The sequence below is a fragment of the Bidens hawaiensis genome, unplaced genomic scaffold (assembly GCF_021521415.1).
Source record: "Bidens hawaiensis isolate Kalapana, Puna unplaced genomic scaffold, B.hawaiensis_p1.1 tig00032069_1, whole genome shotgun sequence".
Classification (NCBI taxonomy): domain Eukaryota; kingdom Viridiplantae; phylum Streptophyta; class Magnoliopsida; order Asterales; family Asteraceae; genus Bidens; species Bidens hawaiensis.
In genome coordinates this window covers 82349-97500 of record NW_027505236.1, presented here as the reverse complement: position 1 = coordinate 97500, position 15152 = coordinate 82349, and the positions used below count along the sequence as shown (strand labels likewise).

At 33.8% G+C, this 15152-nt stretch overlaps 1 pseudogene; it reads right to left on the bottom strand.

The window, feature by feature from the left end:
* Positions 1–11756: 11756 nt before the first annotated feature.
* Positions 11757–13308, bottom strand: LOC143611729 (scarecrow-like protein 15 pseudogene; annotated as a pseudogene).
* Between the last annotated feature and the right edge of the window lie 1844 nt (positions 13309–15152).

Genomic DNA, 15152 nt, shown 5'->3' with positions numbered 1-15152 from the left:
AAGCTATCCACATAGTATTCCACTTCAACAATTTCTAAAATTATAATTTATACAAAAGTTTCCATTTTTATAATTTCCACTTCATGAATGATAAAATAAAAATATATTGTTGGTAGGAACCGAACTCACAACCTTGCTCTTACTACCCTACTTTTAAAATGCATTTAGTTTAAACAAATGAATTATGATGAATTGATGTTAATCTTATTTTTTTCTTAATTGATATAAATTCATAAGGTATGTTATATGTATATTTAAATTTAATGTTTTTTTTTTATTTTTTTTAGCGGCCCGTGTGATCTATCATAGTTTGTATTAATATAGTTCAAATACAACTAAAAGATTTATGAGAAAACATAAATAAGAGACGCTAAAATATGAGCCACATATCAGACGGAACCGGAGAGTGCACGTTGAAGAGAGAGAGAGAGAGAGAAAAAGCCAAAAGATGACTAAGAACCAAAGTTGGTAGAAATTGTGGGCAGCAGGCTTCCACCATTTTATACATTTATTCATTTAAAACAACCGATTGCCATTGTGTATGGTCTATTCATCTTTAACTAGTCCGGTTAAACCGATTTGTCAAAAACAAAATAATAATAATAATAATAATAATAATAATAACAAATTAGCCAGATTACTTGGATAGGCCAGACCATCCAGTCTTGCCGCCTTGACGAAGCAAATCGTTAAACACCTAAATCGCAAAGTGCTGACCGACTTGCTTTAACTTGGAGGGTTAGCTCAGTTTTACCGGTTTTAAAACACCCCTTTTGTTAAGTACTGATTCTATGAAATTATTACTTTTGAGGAAAATGGTTCACAATACGAGTTGATAATTGTCTAATACAATCTCTTTTGGTTTCTTTTAAAATAGTTGATAAGAAAAATGGTTCGCAATACCAGTTGACAATTAGTCAATTATAAAACAAATTTTCTGTGAAGAAAATTAGAGATTATCGCATCCAGTAAAAACATAAAACATATGCGCTTAGTACATCCAACTAATTTCTTATACAAATTTCACCTTATACATAAAAAACAATTTTACATCTTATATTTAATTGTGTTTATCTAAAGTATAGTAAGCAAATAAGTTAAATTATATTTAATTACTTTAAATATTATTTATGGTGTCATTTAACTTACATTATTTAATCATTAACTTCTTCATTAAAAATAAAATGTGATGTGTACCATCCCAATGAACTTTTACTCATTTTAGACCTAGTATATACTAAATTAAATAATCAGCCGTCTAATTCTTGTACAGACACGGCTCAACCGTTGACCCACTATGTATAGATTGAAATATTTCAACAAGTAAAAAAAATATGTTTTCCAAATCGGCACAAATATGTACACTCATATGTGTTCTATTAACATCCAATGATCACTCATATTTATCTTCATAAAAAAAAGTTAAAAACTAAGATCTTTTCTAAACTTTCATGAAAATGATCACTCATATTTATCTTTTATAAACTTTCATGGCTTTTATAAGATTATTTTTCCTTCTAGAATCATCGGTACAGTGACAGATCTAGATAAAAATTTTAATGATATTTAAAAAAGAATTTGGACCTAAGGGTATTATAATTTTGCAAGCAATTTTTAGTTAATGGATGAGTCTGATTTTTGAAGATTGGAACTAAGTGCAATGATAGTTGAGGACTAGTTTTACAAACACAATTATAGCTAATATATCATTTTTGAAAGTTTTCTTTCTTTTCTTTCTTTCTTTCCTTTTTTTTTGATAACAATGCTAAAACCTTAAATATTTGCGATTTGTCTATAAAGTTAAGAGGTCGTCCCTGCTACCCCTAACTGAAAATGAAGTAGGTTTTCAGTCAGATTACATGATTAATTCTGACCAATTAACAAAAATTAACAAGCTTAAGTTTAAGCATGATACTAAACAGGATTTTAATCAACCTAATAGCTTACAAAGCCTAGTTTCAAAGGTTTTTTCAAAAAAAATCATTTAAAAATTATATTTAAAGTTTATAAAAAGGCTTTTATAAACAAGACTTAATGAGCACAAGGTTTTCTATTTTTTTATTGAACACAAGGCTTAATGTGGTTTTCTTTTTTCTTTCTTTTTTTTTTTATTTTGATAACAATTCTAAAACCTTAAATGTTTGCACTTTGTCTATAAAGCTAAGCGGAGGGAACCAAGTCTACTTGATGTTTCAAACTTTCGAATTTTATAACAATGCTAAAACCTTAAATATTTGTACTTTATCTATAAAGTTGAGGGGTCGTCTGTGTTACCCCTAAGCCCTTAAGATTGGAAAATTGTTGGTATTGCGTGGACCTGTTAACACGTTAAACAAACCGCTTCAAATATCTTCTAGAACAAAATGCTAAAGGAATAGTCGGATGCTTGCCTGGACTACCAAGTTATAATAATTTAGCGGAATTAGGAAATCATAAGAAGACAAAAGGAGTACGACTTGTATTACTACTTTATTTTCTTTGGATGTGCAATTTTTGACTAAATTGAATATAGTAACACAATCTTGACTGAGTGTTTAAACTGAGATTGAACCTTATTACATGTTTATTATCGTATTTTTAGTCTCGTCTACGATATTTGTAACGCAAACTCAAAATACGTTAGACATAAGTACTTTAAGAATCATTCATTGTGTTTTTATAAAAAAAAACAAAAAAAGAAAATTAGACAATCATAATATACACTAGCTAGGCAATCAACGCATTTGCTATGTGAGACGTTGAGCAAATAATTTGTTTTCTTGCCTCAAGTAACAATGCAATATTGTTACGTATCAGTTGTGGATAAGAGCAAATTTTCACACTATCCATGTGAGGGTTATCGGGTCTCATTTGGAAACCCCCCTCCCTCTTAATTTCCCTCACCATGATCTGAGCATATACTGAGGGTGCTCAGTATCATCATTCATGCCTTTTTTGGTTACTTTAAAAAAAATATATATTTAATATCTATATTATAAATATGCGTGTGCGCGCGCGCGCGCATATACACACACACACTACATTTTATCCCTCGTATTACGAGGTTGTTTTACATTATTTGTTCTAATATTTATATATACTTTTTGGATTTTAATTTATTTATTGTGTGGAAGTTAATAATATACTTAGGATTTTATGATGAAAGAGATTCACAAATAAATGGGAGAGTAAAGTGTCATTTTCGTCCTTGTTGTTTGGCAAATAATGCGAATTTAATCCAAAAAGTTTATTGTTTGCATATGGACCCTCCACGTTTCTCAATTATTGCCAATTACATCCAAATCACTAACCTCACTAAATTTAATCGTTAAGTCAGGAGTAGACATGTCTTTTCACTATTTCTTTATTATATGAGTAAAGTGCTAAAATCGTCCCTGAGGTTTGGTCATATTTGCGAATTTCATCCAAAAATATTTGTTTTCGAGTAAAGTGCCATTTAACGTAAACTCATGGGTGTTACTATCCTTTTACATATTTGTGTACGTTGTTATTATTATTATGCTGAGCTAAACCCCTTATATGACTAAAAACAAAGATTAATAAACAAACGGATAATATATTGGATTCAAACATAGGAATCGTGAAATGTTATATATGTTAGGGATGAGCAAAATCGGTACCGGTATCGGTTCCAAAATCGGTACCGATTTGGTACCGTCGGTACCGAGGTTTTGAGTTTTCAGGACCGATACGGTACGGTACCGGTATTTCCCGAATTTTATCTCAAATACCGGTACCGGTACCAAACATTTGCGATTTTCAGGATCGGGATTTTCGGTACCGGTATGGTACCGAACTCATCCATAATATATGTCATCAAACAAACACATAATAACAATAATGTAAACAAACATGTAAAATGCAGTAACACCCATAAGTTAACGTTGAATTTAGATCGAGTTAACAATTTGGACGAAATTGGCAACGGTTGGGAAAAATCGAGTGTCAACTTGTGAAAAAAAATATTTTTGGAAGAAATTCGTAAATATGACCAAACCTCAGGGACGATTTTGGCACTTTACTCAAATAATAAAGAAATAGTGAAAAGACATGTCTACCCCTGACTTAACGATTAAATTTAGCGAGGTTAGTGATTTGGATGTAATTGGCAAGAATTGAGAAACGTGGAGGGTCCATATGCAAACAATAAACTTATTAGACTAAATTCGCATTATTTGCCAAACCACAAGGACGAAAATGGCACTTTACTCTAAATAGATGTTATAGCCCGATTTAAAAGCTATAAGGGTTTGATGAGACACATGGCCCGCTTATTTGTTTTAACAATAAATTTTTTTCTTAATTATAAATAATATCTTAAATGAGATGTTATAACCCGGTTTAAAAACTACATGAGCTTCGTGAGACCCATGACCCGTTTATTTTTTTTACTATAATTTTTTTCTTGATTAAATATCTTTTAAAACAGCGAATATTAATTTTTAGTATATCCATATTTTATAGGATTTTCATATCAAATATTTGGTGAGATTATTTTTTTAATTTAATGAGATGTTATAATCCGTTTAAGGATTATATGGGTTTGGTGAGACCCATGCTGTGAATTCGGGTCAAATGCATGAGAAACTGCCATTTACAAACAAAGCAATCAGATGGCTTGAGAATGTATGAAGCAACCAGAGAGCTTTAAAAGGTTTCGTTTATATTTATATATATATATAGGGGTGAGATCTAAAGAGAACTCCTCTTAAAGAGAGAACTAATAAAAAGTATTTTTAACTTTTTTTTAAAAAAAAATTTTGTGATTTTTTTTCTTTCCTCTTTCTAATAAGATGATATTGTTCCTAAAAAATATAAAAAAAATAAAACCGGCGAGGTAGTGCATATGTGCACTAATGAGTATTGCATATATACAATGGTGTTTTATTGCATATAATACAACACAATTGCATGTTATACAATACACACTATTGAATATATGCAAATAAAAACACTAATAATTGTACTCAAAACAAACTATCGCATATACGTAATACAACACTAATGCATATATGCACTATATTGTTTTTTGGTATTTTTGTATATAGTATAACACTATTGCACTAATACAATACAAAAAATTTCATATATGTTATTCAACATTATTGCGCATATCAAAATATACACTAGTGCACATATGCAATAAAAAAAAGTCGATGTATTGCATATGTGCACTACAACGAGTTTTTTTTATTTTTCAACTAAATGGTAACATAATATAAGAATAATGGCAAAAACGAAAATTTAAAAATATTCTTTTTAATTAAATTAAAAATATTTCTTTATTAGTTATCTAGTTCTCTCTTTAAGAAGGAGTTCTCTCTTGATCCTCTCCCTATATATATATATATATATATTAAAAACTATTATTTCCTACACCCACGCATTTACTATTCATCAATGTTCAAATCTTCATACATAATGTACAACTAACCATTGCACAAGTATTATATATGCATTAAAAAAGTAAACACAAAAGTTTTTTTCTTATAATTTTATCATAATAGTTTCAAATAATTACCTTTTTAGCCTCTTAACTTTTATTACAAACTTTGGTTTATTAGACTTTTGGCATAAAAACGTTTACACTTGGATTTTTTTTGACCCCTCAACTTTAGTTTCATATATTTACTTTTTAGCCCACCAACTTTGTTAATGAAACTTTTGTGACAAAACTTTTAACACAACAAATCGAACCGATGTTAACCGACTTCTCGCCATGTTAATAAATTCAGTCTCATTTTTTTCACAAAAAGATACCACGTCTTTCAAAAGTGGAGCAAATCCTTCAAGTCTAAACGTTTGTAGTTGTTGCTTCGTTGCGTTTACCATTTCAATTGCATTCACTATATCTTGATCCTTCTTTGAAGAGCTTGAGACAACAAATTAGTAATCCCCAAATCGTGCTTCATCAAATGTAAATAATATGCAAAATCATAAGCTTTCATGTATGTCCAAATTCCATTTGCTTATTTTTGGTGAACATTATTGTAACTGGATTTTCGAATATATTCAAACACTTCAATAATAGATGGATATAATTGAACCAAACGCACAAGTTTTTTGTGATGAGAGCTCCAACGCCTATCTCCGGCTCTTGCAAGAGAAATTTCTTGATTTAAAACACTCTTGGTTTCAACTTCTTTATGACCTATTGCTTCTTTTAATTTCTCCTTTTGACTTTCTCGAATCATATCTATTCGTTTGCAAGATAAACAAACTGCATTTGTCAAAGTTAATACCTTATCAAAAAATGCCCAAATGTCATCATGTTTGTTCGCAAAGGCCACGACAACTAGTTGAAGCTGGTGGGCAAAACAATGTATTTAATACGTCGAAGAATTATCCTTCAAAACTAAAGCTTTCAACCCATAAACTCACCAGCCATATTTCTAGTACCGTCATATCCTTTACCTATAACCCTTGCCAAACTCAAATTATATTGAGAAAATAATTCATCAGTAGCCGATTTTAGACAAGTCGCTGATGTTTCCATGACATGAACAAAGTCAATGAATCATTCTTTAACAACTCCATATTTGTCAACATATCACAAAATGACAGCCATTTGTTCCTTTTTAGATATATCTTGAGACTCATCAAATAATATAGAAAACACATCATTATCTAGTTCTTCAAAAATCTTTTTTAAAACTTCTTGTGCAAAACAACTACAGACGTCTTTCTGAATTTTGGGAGATGTCATTTGATTATTCCTCGGGGCATTTCCTAATATAACCTTACCAATGGGCTCGTTTAATTCTCCTAATAATCTTAAAAACTCCAAGAAATGCCCTTTATAAATTAAACTTTCAAACTCATCATGACCACGGAAAGCAATCGCACCATTCAAAAAGGCTTTAGCAAGAATAACTGATGTGCTTAATCGGATTCTATACTCGTTATTATTATTTTTTTTACTTTTCTTTAGAAAGGCAAAAAACCTATAGATTGTTTTGGCCTAAGCAAGTGTTCTGTTGTGATAACTATTCTGCATACCCACATGACCAATCAATCTTGCTCGTTTGTTCCAACCATAAAATCCATCAGTCACAAATGCATCTTTTTGATCATTTTCCTTGAACAAGTAACAAACCAAGCAGACAATTTTATCCGTCTTTACACTATACTCTAATTAACCAATATTTGAAGCTACCAAACCATTCGGGATTAAAACTTCTTAGTTTACTACCAATATCTCATTTTGGATAATCATGACCTTGTGGTTTCCAAGCATCTTTACTCAAATATGCACGTCTAATTTCATCTCTTTGGTTAACATGATAAGATGAAATCGGTTTCTGCTCGGAGGGATCCCATGAAAGGTCTTTCAAATCAATTTTCTTAGATGCATTACTTGAAGAAGATGAGGGCACAAACTTTCTTTTCAATGATTCTTACATAATTAGCCCTAAAATTCATATTTTTAAGAAACTAAGTCACAATCTAACAACAATATACAACATAAAATAATCAATATGAGTATAATTATATATAAAATCAAGAGTTAAGTGTCATTTTGGTACCTGTGGTTTGACCAACTATGCAACTTTAGTACCTATATTTTATTTTATGCAAATAACTACCTCAGTTTCAAAAAACTTGCATTTTTGGTACTTTTTTTAACTCCGTCTATTTTATCAGTTAAGTCAATGGTACTTTGGTAATTTTGTAATTTTATTAATTTTTTCTTTTCTTTTAAATGCCTTCCCCCCTTTTAAATGTCGGAGACATTCACCCCCACCAGAAGTCCACTGCCGGAAACTACTTCAGCTCGTCAGCGAACGACCAGGTTTGCCGGAAATGTTCATGAACTCCATCGTCGTCGTCACTTCGTACTGAACCATCATAAGCCTAATCCGTCGCTGCTCGTTCTTCCAAGATCACCAGTGATGGCGGTTAGGAAGGCCGATGGCTGCTGCCATATCTCCGGCAGTAGCAGCAGCGGCGGCAACAATCTGGTTCATATAACAAACCATAATAAAGAATGAAATAATCAAAGAAAGAAATGAAGAAATGAGAAAGAAAAGAGAAGAAGTAAAAGAAAGAATGGAAAATATAAAGGAAAATCCCATCCCACATTGGTGGAGAAAAGAAAATGGAAGGCTTTCACCATGGTATAAATAGGATTTCTAACTCTTGTCCCACATCGCTAGATTACAAAACTTGTAAGCTCTTTATAAGGAAGAGAGTTTACATAATAATATTCTTATGTGCCAAATCACACCCAGTATTCCTAGCGGAGGGTGTGAAGCACACGACGCGCACGCGCACGGGCATGGGCTCGGGCGAAGTGCGATGGGCGCAATTTGGCGCTTTGATGGCGTACTTTGCACTTCGCACGGCATAGCTAGGGTTGACTCGACAACCCTACTGCAACTTCGCGATACGCGAAGATTCTTTCGCGATACGCGAAGATGCTCAAATTCAAGTATAAATAGGGCAAAAATCTGGACTTCACAACTCGTTCAAAAATTTTCTCTCTTCTTAAAAACTGGTATTATACCCGAGTAATTGTAACGGTACCTCTCCGATCGAAAGGAACTTTTTTAACATGAATCCAAAAGCTCTACCTAACCAAGGTATGACATTATGCCATCGTGTAAAGTTTCATGTCTTGTGATTATCGTTATAATTATGGGTTTATACTAATATAGATATACTACATTGTGCTTAATCTAGGTGCTTAACATCAGAAGGCTTGTTAAATATAAACTTGCAAGGTAAGACATTCGAAATTTTTGCATAACTCACATTTGCGTGAGACAATTGATTTTCCAACACTGTCATGATGCTTTTCCAAAACCATCAAACTCATGACGGATAGTTTAAATATTTTCAAAGGATTTAAACTACGTTACAGTGATTAAGTCTCTGTAGACTTACGGGATGATTACTACTCGTATTGTGGGGTTTTGTATACAAGGCTTGCCTACTGGGCTATTACACGTTACTTATTGGACAAGTGTTAGCCAATAAGTAATATGACCACAGTCACAGATACGGTCGAGTGACAAGTACCTTTCGGTAATTTGTAAGCAGGCAGATGTAAAAACATCTTAATGCTGTAACTGAAAAATGTGTCATTTATAAATGAATGTACTCACCAGTATTTCCTGCTGATCAAATATTTTTAAACATGTTTCAGACGACTTGATAGAGACAAAGGAATGATGCCTGCGGGCTTCCAGCTTAAATAAGTGGCTTGTCACCAGAATAAAGAAACGTGTTTTGTAAATTAGGGATTATCCCTATAAAACTTATGTTTGTATAAAAATGAGTTTTATCCCAATTTATGAAATAAGAATTATGGTATTTTTATAACTCTGATTAATTTTCTTAACTACGGGTTCTGATGAAATATTCCGCTGCAAATTATTTTAATAAACATCGATACCACCATTCAACGTTCACGGCTCCCCTCCCGGGGTATAGGGGTCGGGGGCTGTGACAGTTCAATTGGTGGTGATGGCGATGACTATAGCGGCTAGGGTTCTGTCATAGTATCCGACAATGGTGGAGAAGAACGAGCAGCGACGGATTAGGCTTATGATGGTTCAGTACGAAGCGACGACGACGATAGAGTTCACGAACATTTCCGGCAAACCTGGTGCGTTCGCTGACGAGCTGAAGTAGTTTTCGGCAATGGACTTCCGGTGGGGGTTAATGTCGCTGGCATTTAAAGGGGGGGGGGGGGAATGCATTTAAAAGAAAAGAAATAAGTAAGAAAATTACAAAATTATCAAAGTACCCTTGACTTAACTGATAAAATAGACGGAGTTAAAAAAAGTACTAAAAATGCAAGTTTTTTGAAACTGGGGTAGTCATTTGCATAAAATAAAATATAGGTACTAAAGTTGCATAGTTGGTCATACCACAGGTATCAAAATGACACTTAACTCTAAAATCAATCAACAATTAGCCCTAAAGTTACCTTTAGTATGTGACAAAATCAAAGGAAATCGAGACTTATAAGACCAGAGAGGGTCGAACGGTGGCTGGAGAGTGGCGGAGGTTGACGGAGATGCGCGGACATTGGTCGGAGAATCTGAGAGGGGGCGTGAGTTAGGACTGAGACAGTAGGTTTGAGATATGTGTGGTGGAATATGTTATGTCGCTATATGAGGTTTGGATAAGTTAAAACCCAAAACTAATATTGAGTACATTTAAAAAAAATGAAAAACATATAAAACGGAGCATGCTAAGTCCCGAACTCATGTCTTTTGACTGGTGACGCAAGGGACTTTCCATCAGACTATATTAGTAATATGAGTATGGGGTCCAACTATTAATTCTTATGGGTCATTCAAAAATTTATTATATCGTTTCTAAGAAATTTTTAAAAAACATTGGTGTCCCTGGACACCGATGGTTACTATGTGGGTCCGCCCCTGGTTGTCAATTAAATTCATGCACAGATTTATTTTATTTTTCTTATAAAAAAATCTTTTAGTAAACAAATATACATAAGGTGAAGGATAAAAAATTAGTTGTATAAAAAAAGTAAATAAATACAAACACGAATGAGCTCGAGTAACGACCCAAGAACACAACTATATTAGGCCCATGTTATTATGATATGGGTTGACTTAGGAGTTAACCCATGAAAGCCATAATGTTCTCTTTGCTAAAATGAGATTACTTTTGTGAAGTGTTGTAACTGTTGTAAAATTGTTTAGGCATTAGTGTGCCGATGAGATAGAGACTAGCGATTAGTCAGGATTGATAGAATTTATCGTATTAAGAATAATATGTAGTTATTCAAATATACATAAACATACCAAATTTTATATATAAAATTTTCACTTTTGACCGATTTTGTCCAAATAACGATTAATCGGCGACTAGTCGAGGGTGTACCGACTAGCGATTGATCAGTCGTTTGCACCTAGACATGATTTTTACAACCATACTTTTGTCCAAATAAAGTATAGGTCCATTTATATAACAATTATTTTTATTATTTCTTGACAAAGGATTTATATAAACAAATGATGTCTCGAGTTCAACTATTGCTTAACCTTCAAGAGGTAATACTGAGGTAAACAAATTTTCCTCTGGTGGTGGTCTCGAGTTCAAAATAATGTTTCCACTGGTATCATGACCTTTTGAAAGGCATTTGCCTAACAGAAATTGTGATTTACCTTATCCATTGATTACTATGATAATGAAGGGTCCGCAAGTTTTTCAGTGGCCGGCTCTCATGTTTACCAAAAACAAAACACATATGGCTCTCATGGTTAACAAAAAGGTGGTGTTGGGAAGACAACAAATTGCTTCTACCTTCCACCACATGCTCCTCGCCAAATGACCTACAATGCCTCCAGTCGCCGTCTTTATTAGCGGGTATACAAGTTTTGATTTTTTTTTAAAATCATTTCACCCATATTCAGTATACAAGTTTTGAGATTTTATGTTATAAATCATTTCACCCATATTCATTAGGTTAAAATTTAAAACACATTTTAACTCGTGCAAAAAAATATTTGTCTAAAAGGACCTATTTCGACACAAACCCTTTCCATGCCCTAAACTTAGTAACACAACCTCTTTCTTTTTTTAAAAACTTTGATGGACATGGTTAATGCTGCCTTGAACAAGGGAAGGAATTAAGATATTTGCAGTTATGAGGTAGACATAAATACATAATGCAAATAAGTTAATATGAAATACCGATACGAGTTATTATTATTATTATTATTTATTTTCCATAGTATAAGTCTATAAATTTTTAATTTTCTTTTATAGCCTAAACGTTAAAACCTCCATGCTGACGTGGCAACAAGAGGCCGATCATGCCAACAAAGCACCATCTCCTCATGCCGTTTCGCCACGTGATACCCCTGCACCTGTACCCTACGCAACAAACACTCGGCTTGAAACTCAGCGAACTGACTCAGCACCGCTGATCTCAACCCCACCCTAGTTAACGCCTCACGCCACGACGCCACCTGTCGACCAGACGCTTCCACTGCCGCTGTTATCTTCGGCTGCAGCACAAACATCTCAATCTTCCTGATCCACTCACTCCCTCCGCCGCCACCAACGTTGGCCGCCTCCAACGACTCTAGTAACGTCGAGTAAAACTCCAACCCGTCGATTACCATTTGACGAAAGAACGACGGCTCACTCCCCATCAGTCCTTCGCCGTCCACGCAAACGACAACATGCGGCGAAATTCTTCGGATATCATTAATGAAACCGGTGCCTATACGGTGGAATACGGTGGAAGAAACAATAACCGCCGTCCATAAACTTAACTGCTTTGAAAGATAAGTATTCAAAGGTTCTAAAAGAGACAAACTCTATGTCAAATCCTAACTTCAGACCACGGGCAAATTGCCAAAGATTATCTCTGATTAATTTCGATTCGGTTTCGTACTCTTCTGGAACAACAGCGGTGATTCTGAGTGCGGGTGAACGAAATTTTCATGCCTCGGCTCTCTCCGCGATCGCCTTCATGAACGACGCCAAATGACCGCCCAGGCCGATGTCAAAATCGATGACGTGGACGATCGTTGCACCGTCCACGGCTTCCAGCATCGCCTGGTTGGCGGTGAAGTCGGAGAACATCGGGATCGGTGAGACGTTGGAAAACGTCTTGTACGCCTTGATCGCTTGTACGATCTCCACGGGCGAGGATGACCGAGTCATCCGAGTTGGCCCCGTGAGTAGAGACTGAAGTGCTTCTTTGAAATAAAAAGCAGCTCGCTGAAGCGCTTTTCCATATGGCGCTTGGAGCCGCTGGTTTAACCGCACTAGCATTACTTGAGCTAGCTGGATAGACCGAGTTTCGAAGCACTCGGCTATCCTGATCAACTCATCCAAGAAATCAATCCCGTTTTCGTTATTATTAATATTACTGTCATCATCATCATCATCCTGGCCCATGAAATCAAGCGAGCTCAAATTCGGATTCAAGTTCTCGAAGAACATAGCCGTAGGCGGAACATTTGCTTCCGAGTGAATCGGAGGCAGCTCGGGTAGATCAAGCGGGTAAGCGGATTTAACCGAATCATCATGAAGCCCTAACTCCTTCATGAGCGAATCCCATTCTTCAAACTGATGGATTATTCCATCTTCAATATTATTATTATCCAAGGCCCTCCGATCTTAAAACCACATCAACCGAATTAAACTCGGTCTCCTTACCCGTAATCGGACTAGGCGGACTCCGTTGCAAATCGAGTACCGAATTCGGTTCGTCTCGGTTAATAGAATTGAAATTGCTTTGCGATGAAGCAAAGGACAATTTCATTCCTCAAGGGTGTGTAGTGTAAAGTGTGTAGTCCTTTGGGTAAAGGTGGTGGTATAATTATGAGGTGATTATTATGAGCTTTTGTAACCGGAGAAAGTGGTGGTGGTGGGGTATGGACGGCCATGGTTAAGGGCCATGAGGTTCATTGAATTGACGGCACAGGCTTCATTGATTAAGCCATATCATAGAAGCTTCCTCTTCAAGCCCTTAAAAACAACTTTTGCTTTTGGGGATTATCAAGTGAAAAAACAAACTAGAGGACAAGTTTCACTTCATGTGGTACAACGTATGAAAATAGCATGTTTTGTGTTTTAACGATCTCCACTCTGGGAAAGCATGTCACCTTGGCTTTTGGGGATTCTCTTGGTTTGCCTCTTTTTAGAGTTAACAGTGCCTGGGTTGACTTCAATTTAAACTGTCAATTTCTTTTTTTCTATAAATTTGATATAATTTTGGCATTTGAAAATATATCTTTAGTTATAAACCAAAATATATTTATCCAACACTTATGAAAAAGTGAATAAAAATGCAATTATTACTAATTTGATTATAAAATAAATATATAAATAAGCTAGAGTTACACTTGTTTTTTTTTCCACTAAAAGATCATGTCACTACATTCAGATTTTATATCTACCTCCAAATGTTTAGTGACAACCGCACAAAATCAAACCATCTAAAACTAATTTATGTGTAGTGATAACCACACAAAATCGAACCATCTAAAACTAAATTTTGAGTCGTTATTTAATCTAATCTTATTACTCACCATTGTGTCGACGTTGGTTTGACCCATCACAAAGAAATTATAGTTACTACAATCATGGGCTATAGGTAACGCCATGGTTAGCACTAAAGCATGATTTAGTTTACTAATGTCATGTTATTTTTATTTTTTTTTCTCTTTATGTATATACGATTTTGCATTACATATCTAAGGTTTGGATCAAATACAAATTATATTAACATGCTAATTGTGAAAATCAAGTAGTGTAATTATATATATAACATAGTGTAATTATAGTATAATGCATGTAATCAAAAGTACACTACGATTCAATTACAAAATTTTACTATTTGTATATATAATTACACTATTTGATTCTCACAATTAGCACGTTAATTTAATTTGTACGTTAACTTTCCTCTACATATCTAAGTATAGTTTTACAAATTATAGAGAAGTATATCAAATAAAATTATAGTAGAGATGTTTGTATTGATTATAACATTTGAACTTAATTGTCTCTTTCACGTACTTTGAAATGTTATGCAAATTTGCGTTAATACAGGATTTGTCTTATGGTTTCATTGACCTAATGTGCGTAAAGCTTTTAGGTTAATTTAAATTGTTTTTTTTTTAAACAACTAACCACCGTATTTGTATCAATCATTCTAAAAGTTAAAATATATATGGACTAAAACACATATATTTTTATTATTGAATTACAGTTTTTTCGTATTTATTGTACTAGTTATTGAACCATTAAAGTTTCATCATACTATATTTACTCGTTTAAGCCGAGTCTTTTAGCCAGTATTTTAGTATCATAAGAACATCTTTTTTTCACGTGGAAAAACAACTATTTTAAAATGACAAGTAAATTTAAAGTGTGATTCTTATGATTTGGTTCCAAGAATCAAGGTTTTTCGGTGTAATTACATGATAGATTTGATCTTCCTTTCCTCCACTATGCACTATGCTTAAATTTATATATAAACTATTTAGGCCCTATGTTCAAAAATTATTATATATAATAACTAAAAACTTTGGTGTCTGTGACATTCGTCAATTTCGGGTCTTGTTTGTATTTGTTTATTATGTAAAACCGACCCGATTTGTAAACCGAAGCTTATGTTATAATCAAAATGATGGATTTATGTTACAATATTG